The 16,793-nt window shown below is 45.4% G+C and overlaps 1 long non-coding RNA gene across 1 annotated transcript in view; it reads left to right on the top strand.

Annotated features, from left to right (window-relative positions):
* LOC140002560 (uncharacterized) overlaps positions 1 to 15,802 on the top strand; it is a 36,616-nt gene extending 20,814 nt beyond the window's left edge. The window contains exons 2-3 of the long non-coding RNA XR_011809397.1: positions 12,281 to 12,363; positions 14,754 to 15,802. This is a non-coding gene — a long non-coding RNA (uncharacterized lncRNA). The remainder of the gene's footprint in view (positions 1 to 12,280; positions 12,364 to 14,753) is intronic.
* The last annotated feature ends 991 nt before the right edge of the window (positions 15,803 to 16,793 follow it).

Here is a 16,793-nt window from a genome sequence, read left to right as displayed (position 1 = left end):
ATGGGAAGAGGCCATGCTGAATAGATTATGCTCAGCTGTCAACTGAACCCACCTTGGGAACCATCTCTGGGCAGTCTGCTGGTCATCTCTCTGGAGGTGCTCTGTTCCCTTTCCTCCCAAAAACCAGCACAATGCCAAGGGCACGAGAGCGATGCAGTCTGTCCACCCATGCAGCAGAGTACAGGGAAGGCAACCAGGTACCTGCCCTACATCGGAGGAACATGGTTCTCCCACCAACTTCAGCAAGATCCAGAACAAACTGGGGACATGGAGCAGGGAGGAGGCTCCTTTGCTCCCACCTCATCTCCTAAATCTACACAGATCAGTACAGCACATAAGAAGGGGTCCCCTTAACCATGTCTCAATGTGAGCAGCCCTGAACATCTTCAGCTATCCAAGAGCCTCAGAAGCAGTTACATAACAAAAAGTTCTTTGTACATGGATTTTGGGGCATAAGTAGAATTTAACACCTGCCATCTGAAGAAGAGCAGTTCCGCAAATGCCCACATGCTGTGGCTTCACCCCTGCAGTCTGACCTCAAAATGAACAGCACCCTATCCTTCTCCTCTTGTGGTGTTTGATGGTACTTTCCATTATGAACAAGGATGGCAAACTGAGCCATGCTTACAGACAGGTACCTGAACATGCTGTTTGCCAGGTTATTTATTTATTTACTTTTTATTTATGTATTTATTTACCTTTTTTTTTTTTTTTTTGTCTAGAGCCACAGGAGCTCCTGACAGCCTGGGCCCAGTTTTCAGCTAGCAGAAGCTGGTGGCACTTGGTGGCAATCAGCAGTTACATCAGCTTCTGCTAGCTGGGAATTTGGCTCCCCAGACTTCTCCTCTGTTCTGCTGTGATCCTCTTATTTTGTACACTGTGCTTTGGGTGTGTAGTCTAATGGTAAACAAGGGCTTTCAGCCTACTCCAGAAGGAGGAGAATTGGTTTTGGTGTCCCTAGAGCCTGCCCCAGCCATACCACACTATGAGGATTTGGGCCAGGTGCTGCTGCGATGAAGGCTGCCCCTTCATGAGCTGTGGGACTGAAATCTCAAAGTAATTGAATCAAGAGAGTGGTAGGACAGAAGAAAATTGTGGTGGAATACAGCAAAGGTCTGTCTGCACGATGTCACTCAGTTCATCTCCTTGGCAGGGCCCTTTCTATCAGCAGCAGTGTCTAATCTTTAAACAGATGGGCTGAAAAATCACTTTGCATTATAGATGGGCTGAGAAGATGTAGAGGATTTTTAAATGTAGAGGATTTTGCCAGAAAATGCCAGAGTTTTTCCAGAGGGCCATTTTCTCTGGGGCCCAGCAGACCACATGGGACAAACAGGTCTCTCCTGCCTGGGAACCCTGCCAAATTCCCAATGTGCACATCCCTTGAAATGCTTAAGTGCCCGTCACAAAATGCTCCAATCTTCTCCTGCACCCTGGCAGAAGGTGGCACCGAGGGGACAGCTGCATTCCCCATGGTGTCACCTCATCGGGTTGGGACATTTTGCCAGTGAAAGGGAGTCTACAGCAGCATTTTTTGCTCACTATGTGTTGACTAGAGTTTTGTTTAGAGGAGGACTGGTTAGTGTTAGGTCAGAGGTTGGACTCGGTGATCTTGGAGGTCTCTTCCAACCTAGATGATTGTGTGATTCTGTGATTCTGTTTCATGCATCCAACCAGCACAGACAGAAAATCTTCATTCAGGTATGTCAAGTGCCCAACATCATACTCGCTAAATTTTCCCATCTTTCCCCTACCAGCTCTTTGCTTCACTGTTTTATTTATCCCGTGTTCCAGGCCATAATCAAGCTCTCTGTTGTGTAAGATATGGGAAAAAAATCAAAACCAAAAAACTTAGGGAAACCAAAGAAAGACTCTTCTCTACCGAGGGAAGACAAAGCCCAGAAGGATGTGGTGAATCACCTCAGGCTGCTGAAGTGCTTGGCAGCAAAACATCCCAGAACTTCTGCCTCCTGCACCTACAACCCCCTTGGACAGTAACGTGTCATTCTCATCTCCCAGGAATGCAACATCCTTGTTAGAAACACAAGATGGGTGAGCCGCTGGGAACACACTGCTTGGGAGAACATCGAGACCAGGGAGTTCTCAACAGAGGCAGAACTGCCAGTGTTTCGCAGTGAGGTTATTCTCCCCTTTGTAAGAAATTGTCCTGAAAAGTCTGAGTCTGTTTTTTGTCCTGGTCCTCCAGCTTCTTATACAACACTGCAGGGTTTTTTTTTTCAGTTTTGAACTCTTTCCGATTACACGTGCTCCTGCAGGAATGGCCACAAGGGACTAGCACTAGTCCTTCACATCTCTAGTCTGTGTCTCATCTCTAGTGGTGACTTGTAGTCATAGGTTCTTCCAAGGAAAACACCATAAAACACTTTGGAAATAACCAGTCTTTCTAGTATTTTTGTCATTTCTACTCCCATTTGTGTTGTGTAGGTGTCTGAATGCAATTCCATAGATGCTTCTTACCTGCTTTTCATCTGTGTAGTATGCAGGATCTGCTGTTGTTTGTCTTCATGAGATACATCTTTGATCCTTCTTTGAACCCTACTAAGCAACCCTTATTATGTCAGAGGTGATTGTGGCTGTGAGAATATGAATGTACCTTTTGAACACACAATAATAAAAAGTTGTTATGGGCTCCTCTGATTGTCACAGGAAAAAAAAAAAAAAAAGTGTGCCTGATTTTCATTTCTTTACATGCCTACAGCCCCTGGCTATAGTCAGTGTGACCTGGGTTCCCTCTATGTGGCCACTGACCTGAGATCTGGAGCAATAACGGGGCTGCCTCAAGCATCTGCTTTGTTCAAAGAGTTACTGTCACCTTCCAGAGGTGAAGATCTGAACTGTCCCTAGGGAAAGCACTCCTGCTTGTATTTCATCACAGATGGAGATTAATTCAACTACCATAGGCACCTCAGTGCAACTGATTTCAGGTAACTTTGGGCCAACAACCCAGTCCTCCCACTTGTCTGGGAGCACAGAAGACCCGATTGGAGCTTTCACTCTCAGATGAAAACATGTGATGTTAAAATTACCTCCTCTACAAGGAGACAAAGCTCTGATGCTGTTTACTTCAGAAGGAAGTGCACAAAGCTCTCCTAGGTGTATCAGCAAAGCCTGAGCTCAGGTTGACCTTACCAATAAGCAAATCCACTTCCCTTCAGATTCTGACCTCCACATCACCTTCTGCTGTGGTATTTCTCATGCAAAGCTTAGGAAAACCCAGTCCAGGAGACACGGAGGAGTACTCAGACCTGCAGGAGATGATACCAAATCGCCAAAGAGTGTGCCAAAGGCTAGAGAAGGCTGAAACAAGAACAGATACTGTGTGACTACCCAGGGACGTGGAAGAAAAAATTGAAAAAGCTTATCATGAAGAGTGTGTACATTTTATCCGGACAAACACCGAGGTTACTATGTGCTCAGATCAACCAAGAGAGAAGATGGAGAGTTTCCCACTCACAAATGGAGATACATGAATCACTTACAGGGGGTGCACCTTATATTGCAGGTACCCTAGAAAGCAGGCTCCTATTCTACAAAAGAAAAATCTCTTTTTGTTTGAACTTCATGAGATATCAAATAGGATGATTTCATGGGCTGGAAGTTACCTTCTTCTACCAGTGCCTCTTCTTGCAGTTCTCCTTGTTTGCTGATGACTTTTTGGATAGTAATAAACTGACCTTCAGCAGTTGTCTGGAAGATTTTCCTCTATGATTTCAAGCTAGTGATTTGAATTCTTCTTTCTATTTTCTGAATAGGACTCCTTTAATTTTATGGAGCTGTTGCAAAGATAATTAATTTGTGTGAGACAGTCACGTATTAGGACTGTGAATCAAACAAGTGTCCAGATAGACCCAAGGGAAGAGAAAAAAACATTCTTAGATTTCTAACAAGCATTACTGTGAATGCACACAATAAAGCTAAGAGGTCAACAATAGCCATATGACAAACACCCTGCAAATGTTGGTGAACACCAGGTACCTTTGCAGAAACAGAAAAGAATTCACAGATGAGTAGACAACGAATTTTTCCAGGCAGCAGACGTGGAAGCTGACAAGAGGTTTGTAGATCCCTGAAATAATCACCAGTGAAACAGAGAAGGGGAAAAACAGCAGCACAGTGTGTAGTACGATCTCAAAGTCATAACCAAGGTCACAACCATGAGTCCTGACTCCAAGTAGCCAAGGGTCACATCCATTCCACCCTAAGGCTCCTTCCTCCATTCAAAGGTTGTGACCATTCCCACATGCTGTACCCTTTAGGCAGGATTTCACCTTTCCAAGATTATCCCAAGATCCTGATTTCCCACCCCACGGTGCTCTTTCCCTACCAGGTGCCTTCAGTCTGCAAAATGGACTTCTGCCCGAGTGTGATGTTGTAAGAGTCAGCCACTACACTTAAGCAAACTTTCATTGCCTCTAAGCTCACAGATATAAATAGGGGCTTTCATAAGGTGGTGCCCGCAGCAGAAGTTCTGGCACAAACAGTTTTTAACATTTTGAATGAGCAGGGTTTGATGGGAAGCCCGCTGCCAGCCCGGCTTGGCAAGCTCTGCAAACCTGTTTGGGTTGAAACACACAGATATCCAGCAGGATGAACTGTTAGCCTGGCTGAGGCCATTTCAGCTTATTTCATAAGTGACTTAGACAGATGTTTAACGGATTTATGTAAGGTTGGCTGAAGTCAAACACAGGTGTAAGAGATGAAAGGGGAATGGGAAAAATGCACTGTGATGATCATTTTTCCATTTCTGTATTTTTTTTCCCCTGGCTGTTGATTCTAGTGCCCTTTCCATGCAATGTCTGTGCTGTGAGTCACTGAGAAAAAAAGAAACAAAAAACACTATTTTTATTTACTACCAGAAAGGAATGAAGTTTTACACAAAGCTGTGCTGTAGCTGTACTCACTCCTCCTACTTCAGCTTTCCAGTTTATTTTTGCTCTAGCTCAGCTGCTTTTTGCTCACAAGATGTGCTGAGCAGACATTGCCACTCTGAGGAAGGGGAGAAAATGAAACGCGGAGATGCTCACTGCAGCCTGCTCATTATTTGATTTTCCCAGTGTGCTGTACATGACCTTTTCATGCCAGCCTGGATTCGGGATGTCTCCAGCAGAGAGAAGATAAACTCTCACCTCCTGTAGTGCAGCTCTGGTGCTCAAAGGTGGGTCAAGGTGTGGTCCTTTAGGAGCCTTCCCCAGCTAAACTTTTGACTGTGGAAGCAAAACACAGCCTAGCACCAGGTCCTCTGCTCCCACCCCGAACACTGGGAACCCACCACTGGGGAGATTTGGTGGGGAGAGGTAGAAAGGAAGAGTGGTGAGGGCCCTGGGGCAGACCAAAGCGGGTGCCCAGGGGTCTCACGCTGCTGGATCCCATCCCAGCATCAGCTGTGAGATGAACATTGCCCAGCTTGCTGCTTTTCCAAACACTTTGTACCACATCCCAGCCTGCTCAGGGCTGCCCCAGTCGGCAGAGGGGCTCCCTGCTGACCCTAGATCTCCCTTGGGATTAAGCCTGAAAAAGCAAGCCACAAGCACACCGTGAGCTTCTGCAAACCCATCTGAAAAATGCAGACTGTCTCCCGGCTCTCTGGGTGCACAAGGCAATGCTCCGTGGTGTGCTTCAGACACGTGATTTAGGCACGGGTCAGGTCTGTATTGGGGATGGGCATTTCTAGGGGTGTCTCATCTGCTGACCCACACCCAGCAGGTGAAGGCAAACCCCAGCGTGCCCTCTTCTCTGGGTGAGCCACTGAAATGTGTTAGCTGAGGGTGCTGAGGGGGTGTTTTTAGCCCTGGATGATCAAGGGATGGTGTTTTCCTCATTACAACCCCTGTTCATACAGCTCCCCTTTTGCAAGCTGCACCTTTACAGAAATCCCCCTCCGTGACGGTGCAAAGCGCAAGGACGGAGATGGAGGGGACAGCGGTTCGGGAAAGGCTTGGAGGAGAAACACAGGAATAAATGAGACCCGGGGACAAATCCCCAGTGGTCTTTCCCCCTCGTTAACTGTGGGGTCATGCCCCAAACCCACAGGTGGAGCAGAGCAGCCCCACGCACAGCAGGGCCCCGCAGTGCGCCGGGGGCTGGCTGCGGAGGCGGTGGCAGAGCCAGGAGCTGAGCTCACATCTCCCGGCTCCCCAGCCAGTCCCCGACCCACGGGGCCATTTTTTCCTCTCCATTCTGCCTCATTAGCACCAGTAAGCACTTCTGTCATCGGGGACACGCACACTCTGGTGGGGAGTGTAACAGCAATGCCTATTAATAAATGATATAATACTTTCCAGTTTTCAAGGCTCTCCGCGGCATCCGCTCAGCAGCCCTAGCTGAGTCAGGCTCTTTTATTTACACCCTCAGCACTGCCAAACCTGTTGTTTGCCACAGCCGGGGCTTGCCCAGAGGCTGCCAAAGGATTGCCTCAAGCTGGCCACAAAGACAGGGACCGGGGTGCCAGCGATGCTGGCAGTGGGGCAGACATGGATGGAGCAGGAGCTGGTGCAGGAGGGTCCCTGGGCTGTGCTGCACGGGAGGAGAGGGGCAGCTTTGGAACAAATGTTTCCTATTAACCCCAAAAACCTCCAGCTCGGGGCTGGGGATGCATCTGCAAGCATGGAGCTGGGGCAGGCGCTCGCCTGGCGCGTCCCAGAGTTATTGCTTCATTCTGCTCACAACAATGTCGCACGACGGGACGTGTTTTATGGGGACATTAATCCACGCAGCAATGGCCTTAATGCATCTCACCACCCGAGGTGTGTATTAGCTGCCTCTATAACATATACCCCAGTGGATTTTATTGCTGCTGCAGCATAAATCCTGAGGTTTTGAGCCTTTTAAAACTCTCCTGTTGAGCTCTGCACTTCCAGGGCCCATTCTTGAAGACGGTGGAAAAGGCCCCAAACCCTCACCCTTACCCCTTCCCCCAGCTGACACAGCAGTTGGTTGGGAAGCTGAGGACATCAGAGCTAATCTCCTATATTCCCATGGGGAAGCAATGATAATGAGGGAGTTCAGTATGTTCTTTCTTCATTTCTATTCATGCTGCAGATACTCAGATGCTCAGTACAATGAATTCTGGTGTCTGCCAGGATTCCCCGTGCCATATCTAAGATCTGTCTGCTACCAACACCCCAATTACTGTCACCCTTCTCATCCTTGAAAGTCATCTGGAAGCATCTCCCCTCTCTCTGTCTAGTCCTTGCTGAATTTATTCCTATGAGAACAGGGGAAGCAGGGAGGAAAAGGGTGGTATTTATTTTTGCAAGCCAGAAAAAAAGGGAAAATCCCCAAAGCTGATATTCTGGCTGTAGAAACAGTGATCAGAGAGGCTCTCCCCTGGCCCACATGCCACCCATGCAGCGTTATCATGCCCCAGAAGCACCTTGCCATAATGCAGGGCTCCAAAGCCACTGGTTTTGGGCTGTAACTACAAAAATCACCCCCAAGGGCTGCCTTCCTCCCCTGTTTTCAATCCTTGTGCTTTGAACCAAACTCCTCAATCCACTGTGTAAAGACAAGACAGAGCCTCATGTTTGCCATCAGAGGGTCCCTGGGTTATTGCCCCCCATGCCCAGCCATCTCCTTTTGGGAAGGCAATGCACGATGACCGTAGGCTGTATTTTGGTGCCCTTCCTATTCTCACCCCACACACCTGGGTCCATCCCTCCTTGCCAAAAAAAACAACCCAGCACATTCCTCGCACCAGAGACCTCCCAGCTGAAAAGCCATTTCCTTGCTGAGGCCCAAATTGTTTTAACTCATTAAGCTTGCACATCTTGACCCAGCTGCCACTCTTGAAAGGGCCTGCACTTAACATCGGAGAGGAATGCCGGTAATTCAGGCTCTTAATGAAGTTGGGGAAGGGCTCATCACTCCAAACACACGAAGGGCTAAGGGTCCTGTCCCTCCACATCCAGGCCAACGCCACCACACAGGACACTGCCCTGTCCCCGCAGTGAAGAGCAATAGTGGCACCAGCCACATAGCAAGGGCAGATTTGGAGGTAAGGATGAGGGACTTGGGGCTGGTTTTGGAGGATTTGGCAGGTTGGACCCATTCTCTGGACTCTCTACATGAGCAGGGCAGCCTCTTGACATCATGTTGTAATTAGATCTTCGCTATTCTTTGTCACACCAAAAAAGAAAAGAAAAAAAACAACTTTAAGAAACAAGATTTTACCAATTAAACAGATCACCTGGCAACTCTGACAGCAGAGATTTTTGCCTAGGACAGGCATTAACCAATCTCCCCATGTTTACCTTTAGGCTGGTGGCCACTTGGCTCAGAGAGGCCAACTCAAAGTGTCAGAAAGTCATAAATTTCTGGATGATCTGTTTTTTGTGTTTAAAAGTACACCATGGCCCAGGATTAATTCTCTCTTGGGCTGCATCCACAGAGGAATATGGTTTCTTTCCTAGGACTTTCCATTCGGGGAGGACAGGGACTCGGTGCCCATACATGGGGGGCTGTGGTAGACTGGCTCACGGCCAGCAGCTCAGCTGGGGGTTAAATTTTGTACCACCAGCCCCAGTACTGCTGACCCTAAGGGTGCTAAAGTGGTGGGAAGAGATCCCAAAGAAGGACTTTTTGGAGCGGGAATGAGAAGCCAGACACACTCTCCAGTTCTGGCTGGCATGGCTGGCTAACTTCTACTGGCATTTTACTTGAGGCGTATCCTACTTTAATATAAACACCTTTACAAAAACACTTACTGGATTTCCAATAACCTGTTCACAGGGAGCTTTCCTGAACATGGAAACTGGATTCCACCAAATAACACCACTCAGCTGTCTCCATCAATTTTAAGAGATGTTGCTTGAGGACCCCCTCACACAGAGAGAACCTGAAACGCATCTGTCTGAAAGCTACCATCAGACTTCCCCCCAGATGCTAGAAGGCCTGGCTCTGTATTTAACTCTTATTTAAGAGTCCTCCCATCGAGTTGAGTAGCAGAGAACTTTTCCCATCCATTCTTGAACGGGTTGCAATTGCCAGCATCATGGTGAGATGTCCCACCAGCTTACGAGTACATGCTAAAGAGGGAACCCAGCACAACAGTATGCGAGGAATGAGAACATTTCTCCCACTGCTTCCCCTTGGGATACAGAGGAGTCACCATACTAAATGCAATTCTTTTCTGGCTGGAAAAAAAAAATAAAATCCTGAGCAACTGCAAGACAATGGACAGCTGGGCCTGGATGTCTCTCCTCGCTTGCAGGAGACGTGCGGTAGATATGTAAGGCTATTCTTGCTGCACGCTGAACTGGCAGTGTCACAGAGAGATGATTTCTCCTCTGCTTTGTGTCCAAAGATGATTTTGGAAGCTGAAATTTCACTGTAGCCATGAATGAAAACAATTATTGAAGGCCAGCTTGTTGTATCACTGGGTTACTGGAGATATGTGCGCTTATCTGTTTTGGCTATCGGAGCGGCATAGTTTCCTTCTCAGTCATGGAAACTCCTTGACCAAGCAGGAAGGAATTGAAGCTGTAGCTGACCGATGAAGTGCTTTGCATGTCTCCGCTTCCCACTATTTCGGACTTGGTCACTGACCTCACACAGCGACTGGGAAGATGAAACTACCCCGGCATTCCCACGCGGGCTCACACGAGCCATCGCAGCCGGGTGCACCCTTGCATCCCATTCCCATACGGCCATGCCATGACTGTTGCCCTCAGTATTTTTCCAGGTTTTCTAAATTAAGGCCAGAGTAACTGTAGAGAAAAATAGCTTCAAAGAGCCTGATTCTACTCAGAAAGTGTTGTGTCTGGTTTCTGACATCAAAAAAAAAAAAAAAAACAAAACAAAACAAAACACTCCGAGAGGTAGGAGAAAATGACTTATATCCAAAGTTTGGACAAAAAGGAACTTTAGGCCTGGAGGCACGATAAAAGATTGTGTAGTATCTTTAAAGGGGAGTAGGTCTGTGGAAGAAGAGTACTGGAACCAGGGTTGTAGGACTACATCAGACTTATATTTTTTTGAAATTTCTTCTACCTTTCATTGTCACGCTACCTACAGCTTTCAGTGGGGAGGGCATCATAGCTTTTTTGTTCTCCTTGGATAAATCTTCCTCCAAGCCTTGAACAAAAGAACCAGTGGAGGGGAAAAGCAAGGATGTATCCAAATTAATGAAATTTCTAACCTTTTGCTGCAAAGGGAAAGGTCCCATCTCACAACACAACTGGCATCACACCAGCAGATGCAGCTGCTCACCCAGTGGGGGAAGAGGAGGCACACGAGGGATGTGCTGCCCATGAGCATGCCCAGGTCTGCTGGTGATGGGGTAGAAGGAGCCTGTGCACCAAACAGAACTGAAATCTTAGCGAGAGGGAGGGTGGTTAAATACAGGGACTGGATGACGTGTGACATAAAGGCAGGCTTGAAGTCATGTTTGCTGGCATGAAAGGCCAACCTGTGAGCAGATCCCAAGACTTTCAGGGTTTTCCAGCATGGCCCAAACCCAAGGCCATCCCAGCACGTCACTGAAGACCTTTGGCAAGGAAGAAATGAGGAGCGTGGGATCAGCCCTGCTCTTTATCAGCAGGATTTTACCTCTTGCCAGAGTCTGGCCAGGTAGCAGGGAGTTGAGCCAGGGCATATTTTGGTTCAGGGCTGGCTGTAACTGCAGCTCGAGCCCAAGCCATCAGCAGCATTCAAAGCCCAGGTTTTGGCTGGGCTATGGCTCAAGAAAAGAAAGTCAATGCTCCAACAGGTTGTGCTCCCTGCAGGATGTGGCTAATCCATGCACGGTGCAAGGGATTGCATGGGAAGAAGGAGAGGATTTTGGGGGCACTCGTCGGTGAAGGAAGGACTGCATAGCTTTTGTTTAGTCTAGTTATAAATGTCATACGTTATATATCCTTCACCATTTCCTCGTAAGACCACTCCGCTAATGGATATCTGCACCAGGAAACTTTTGTGGCTAGACAGCCAAAATTTTACCTTCTTCACTTTCAGCCCTTCCTTATAACTCTGTAATTCCTCAGGATTTATGTCATTCCAATATTTGTTTCATTCTCCCTCAGTTGCTGCTAGCCAAGCCAGTGATATTTCATGTATTTTAATCTTTCTTCCAGAGCTTCCATTTTTCCAAGCTGAACCTTGGTGCCTTTTTTTTTTTTTTTTTTTTTTTTTAAACGTGATGTTCATCTCATTTGCCAAGGAACAGCTAAGGCAATATTGCATTATATCCAAAATTAAAATTATTTTATTAGGGTAGCCAACTGGGCTAAAAGAAGAACTGATCATCCTCTTTGCCTTTTATCTTTGATAAGTGACAATGACAGAGACCTAAGTTGTTAACTCATATCGCTGACAGATTTCTCTTCATGTAATTCCTATAAATAAATAAAGTCATTTACTTTTGTTGTTGTTGTTGTTGCTTTTGTTGTTTTGTTTTGTTTTGTTTTGGTATTGCTTAAACTACTCTTACATAAGCAACAACAGTGTCATGTAACACAGAAATATAATAATGAGAAGGTATTTTTGTCATGAACACTTAGATCAGCTACATATATTTTTCTAGTCATATACCATTTTTGTGTATACAGAATTTAAACTTTGCGTTTTGTTGCCCTGTGCAGAGGAACACATGGCAGAATAAATCTGAGAAACTGCTACATAAGTGAACAGATCCCACAAAGATCAGCAGCAGGCAATTACTAAATATTGAGGGAAATTGCTTCATATATCAGCTGATACGTCATGTTATAATTATTTTAACATTAAAGCCATTTGCATAAGTGTGTGGCCATATCAATAAATTATTTTTGGTTGCTTCAAATTCCACTTGTACTAGCCTTTTTCCAGAGGATAAGATTGTGCTTTGAATTTTGTTGTGGTATTGGCCAACAGAGCTATGCTTGCAAAATCTTTGAATGGCATAAGAAAAGGCAAAAGTCAAATAATGGTTATGCTCTTTAGTTTGCATTAAAAATAACAATAATAATAATAATAAAATACCACACAAAAACACATTGAGTTATTTACAATATTTGAAGGGATAAACAGAGTTTACTAGTTCTCTATAAAATTCTCATTTTCATTATGTGGCTAACCTTGCTCCCTGGAAGCTACAGTTTCTGTAATGCATATTTTTTCTGTAAACAAAATATTCCAACCTAATCTTGACAGTGTTGGTGAAAAAAATCAGATAAATTAGTGTAGTGTAGGTCTCTTGTAAGCCACAGAAAAAGTTTTCTGTTTTCTAAGTTTTACCTTTTTGAGCAACAATATGACAACTACTATTTTTTTATTTTTTTTTTAGAAAGAGATCGGTCAAGAACATTCATGTTCCATTTTTTTAGAAAAGCTCGGCTGAGCTACTGGACAGAGACTCCTCAGAAAAGTGTAAGTATTGACTAGAAAGTCCCTCAGTTATCTTTGACAATTGATTAAGTGCATTTATCTTTCTGCTTTACATAAAATGTTGTGACTTTGGGGCTCATAGCGGGTGTAGTGGAGCTGCCCCAAGGTGAATATACCCACTCAGGAGGAAGAACCAATATTCTACGACAGGGTAAGGAGAGGGGCGATGCCTTGGCAGAGCTGCCCTTGATTTCTGGTGCCTGTGGTGTCACAGCTGTGGTAGCGGTGCTCAGAACTTCCTCTGGTGGTAGCTTGGGGTGGGAGATGCGTGCATGGCTCCCAAGTACTGCTCTCCGCGGCTGCCCAAAGCCGTGCGTGTGATTTTCCATCTTGTTCACCCTTGGGAACTGAGCCATTTATCCTTGTGATGCTGAAGGCTCCACAGCCCTTCCCTGCTGGTGAAGGGGCCCTACACACACCCCCCACACGGATCCTGCAGACTTCCCCCATCCCCTCGCCCCTGACCACATTTTCCCCCAACATCCTTCTCACCATCCCAGCAGCCCCCTTCTCTCCCCACGTCTCCGTCCCCTTTCATCTCCCGCTTCTCCTCCCTAATTCATGGGCTACCTTTGATTTTCAAATGCTCATATTCCAGTCCCTCCTTCTCTGGTGGAAACTTTAACAAATGCACCAACATCTGCTATAGTTAGTCATCACACTTAATGTACAGGATATTCCAGCTGGCTTCACTCTCCTTTTATTATGTATTGGAAAGAGGTTTCATCTGTGCTCCTCTGGCTTGGCCAGACACATGCCCAGACTCACCTCCACGTGCTGTGGACACAGCTGGGGTGCCACGGGGTGCTGCTTGGCCAGGCGCCCATGGCACGACCCCACGCCAGGACCCCTCTGCACCCCTCCTGCTCATACAGCCAAGGTGGGACATGCCTGGGCTGTGGAGGAGAAGTGGCAATCCTTGAAGTGAGCCTGAGTATGAGCAGCTGGTAGATGGGTAGGAACCCCCAGATCAAGCATTTTCTCAGGGCTGGAGAGGTGACCCCATACCATCGCTACCTGTGCAATCACCAGCCTGTGTTACAAGACCTCCTGGCTTGTGGTTAGGCACATGGATATGGGACATCTGCAGGATTTGCAGGTAAACCCTTAAAAGCTCATGTTTGCCTTCTAGGCAATCAATGACTTTGCTGAAGATGAAGACAGAGTGGTCACCTCCAACCTTGACCCCAGGGAAGGGGCTCATCTCCCTGGCAGAGGAAGGGAGCTGAAAGAACGATGGAAATCCCAGCCCAACGCCCTCATCTCATGGAAAGCATGAGCCAGAATGACATCCCACACCATCACCCAGGCTTTCTCCATAGCAGCCTGAAAGTGTGAACGGCTGCAAGGTTTGGAGGTGAAGGTGTCTAGAGCAGAAAACAGTTGGGAGCAGACAAGGAGGCAAGGGCAATGCACTGGGCAAGGACTTGGGGGCAAGGAGAGCAAATCTGTTGAGAATAAAGAAATAATTTTGTTTAAAAATATGAAAAAAATATGTTTGGGTACAAAATCACGTTATTCTTTTCCTTTCTGCAAGTGTCCATCAGTTTTCTTACAGCACTGTGGTCTTCAACCACAGTTGGTCAAGCGTTGGCAGTCACCAGCTGTTAATGGATGGCATGACTTTTGTTCAGAAATATAGGCTACAAAAAGAAGTGGTCACAAAGTTATCGCACAAAGCAAAAGTAAAAATGCAAAAAGGGACTGTGGATTTAAAGACTTCAAGGTGCACATGTTGAAGCAGTGGCCTGGCTGGAAAGCGAGCAACTGCAGAGCGTTTGAAGCATGTTAGTCACATCAAGTGTGCGGTGAAGAAAAACACAACTACAACAGAAACACATTGAGGCCACGTATATCCCGAAACAGGTCTTGAAGTCCGCTGACTTCACACATGATCTGTATCCTCGGGAGTTTCCATTTAATTCCCTTTGCAAGACAAGTGGTTTATTTGCTTTCCTAGATAAATACAGACCCACGTCATGCACTTGTTCCCCCGACAACACTTTACAAAGGAGCATTTTTCTGAAGCGTTTGATCGTCTTCAGAAAAGAAATAGCAGATGGTTAACACAGTTGTCAGTTTTCTCTAATTGTAGGTGAAACTCCCAGGTCAGGAGGATTTCCAGCTGCTAATGTATTTTCCTCATTGTTGGTGTGAAATGAGTAAATGTAGAAACTGTGCTCCTGAACTCTGAGGCTTTGATATGCCTCAGTTCTGGGGTCTTCTGGTAAATGTTATTCAGGGTGAATAAAAGCTGCCTAGGACAGCTGTGCAATTTTCAATAGGTTTGATGGCAAATACATAAATTCCAAATAAAAACCTTCTTTGCCTATTTTCCCCTTCACTGCAAAAGACTTTCCCATCTCTTCCAGAGACCAGCTGTTTTCACATTAAAGACCAGAGACGAAGGTGACCTGAAAGCAGCGTGGTTACTTACCAGATGCAATGACATCTGCTGCAAAACGAGCAGAGAAAAGATGGGCTGCGGGCAGACTGCACACAGGGGCTTGCGTCTTGGACCTGCCTTGGACTTCGGGGAGTGATGGAGAGGTACGAAGGAGGGGTCTCCTGGCTGAACCCAAGGTGAGCCATGCGAAAAGAGCCTGGAAAAAAGCTCGTTTCCTTCTTTCAGAAGACTGAGAATGTGGGATAACGAAATGGTAGACCTTATCTATGTGATCGATGATAAAGAAATCCAAGTGGAATCTACTTAAGGTTAAGTTCGGTACTTTCAATTTGAAATATTGACAATAAGTGGAGGAGTCATTCCCCTTAAAGAGAGTGACATCATCACAAATGGAGCTATAGATGCGCTTCATAAATTTCCCTGACGTTACTGCAGGTGACAGACAGTGTCTTCTAGGAAATGGAGAATGTTCGAGGAAGCAATAAATAACTTCTGCACTGCCATAACCATAAAATTTGACTTGACAAAATATAAAAGAATCCCAAGAAATTTGTTGGGAAATGGCTGATTTACCAGTGAAGAACGCAAGAAGAACACACTTTCCAAAGAGTAGGTCATGAAAATATTGGAAACAGGTAGTGTTAGAGAAATAATTAAGTGAGAGAAATTTCTACATGGCTAAAAAGGTGTGGGCAAATGAAGAGAGACAACTCCACCAGAGGAAAGGTTAATACTTTCCTGAATTCATGAACCCAGTGGCCTGCTGTTGTGAGCATCATCTGAGACTTTAAATTTGGTAAATGCTCAACTATCATCCAATTTATTTTGGAAAATTCAGGAAATGATTAATGCAGGTGCACTAACTGTAGTGTCTCAGATGCCTGGATGTACTTTACTTCAAGCATCTACTGTTTTATTTTAATGCTGGAATTTCCAGAAAAAAAAATGCAAAGAGAGTTTTATTTTTACTTAATTACATACTTGAAAATAGGTTGCAGCCTAAATACCAGGTAGCAAAACTGTACATATTTTTAAAGAATAATCTCAATATGCTGTAACATGAGTACTGTGTCATTGCATAAGCTCTGCCATATGGGAGAGCAAATCCCAAATATATGAATGTTTGCAATGGAGCCTTCCTTAAAAAAATAGGAAACTGGTAAAGTCACGATAACTGTTGACATGAATCTGCCAAAAAATATGTTGATTTTAGCCTTGTTCCTCTCTAAAAAAAAAAAAAGTTAAATTTTACATACAAGGAAAACACGGTTATTTTTAAAAAAGGGTGGAATACTTAGCACTATACCATAAATTTCTTCTTTTAGCAAAAACAACCCGGTGAGGCCTGGAGTAGTGGCAAAACCTCCCAGGTTCGGAGGGGCAGCAATGAAAGGGGCAGGGCTCTGCTGATAGAAATCAGAACAGCCCCGCCGATCCCCACCAGCTTCTGCCCTTCGTCCTGCAAGGCCATTGTTTGAATGGCCAGGCTGTAATTTAAGCCAATATGTTACCGTAATTAAAAAAATACACAAATGACAGAATTTGACTCAAAACCCACCATCCTTCATGGTTTACATTTCCTACAGAGGGAGTTAACTGGTAAGATGTACATGTTTATTGGTTTCCTTCTTTGTGCTTTTACAAGTATTTTTCTCTTTGATGATCTAAACCATATGTCGAGGTACTTTGGAGGATTATTTTATCAGTTCCTCTACAGTATGAGAGAAATACCAGGGCAGAGCCCATAGGTTTGCACACATACACGCTACTAAATCATTCCTGGTTCCTGAGCAGCCAAGCTGCCATATTGATAAATAGTCCGTGTCACATTAATTTAATTCTGAATCACTCTGAGACATCGTTTGGTTACAAATATAAATTTTGTGGTGTAATGGAATGTGTTAAGCCTTTAACAAATGAACATTTAATGGCTGCTCATGAAAAAACATAAATAATCAGAAATAAAATTAGCGGGATCGGTAATGAGCATATGGAGCAGGGCAGC

Source organism: Anas platyrhynchos, chromosome 5 (genome assembly GCF_047663525.1).
Source record: "Anas platyrhynchos isolate ZD024472 breed Pekin duck chromosome 5, IASCAAS_PekinDuck_T2T, whole genome shotgun sequence".
NCBI classification, from domain to species: Eukaryota; Metazoa; Chordata; class Aves; order Anseriformes; family Anatidae; genus Anas; species Anas platyrhynchos.
This window is presented reverse-complemented; position numbering and strand designations above follow the sequence as displayed.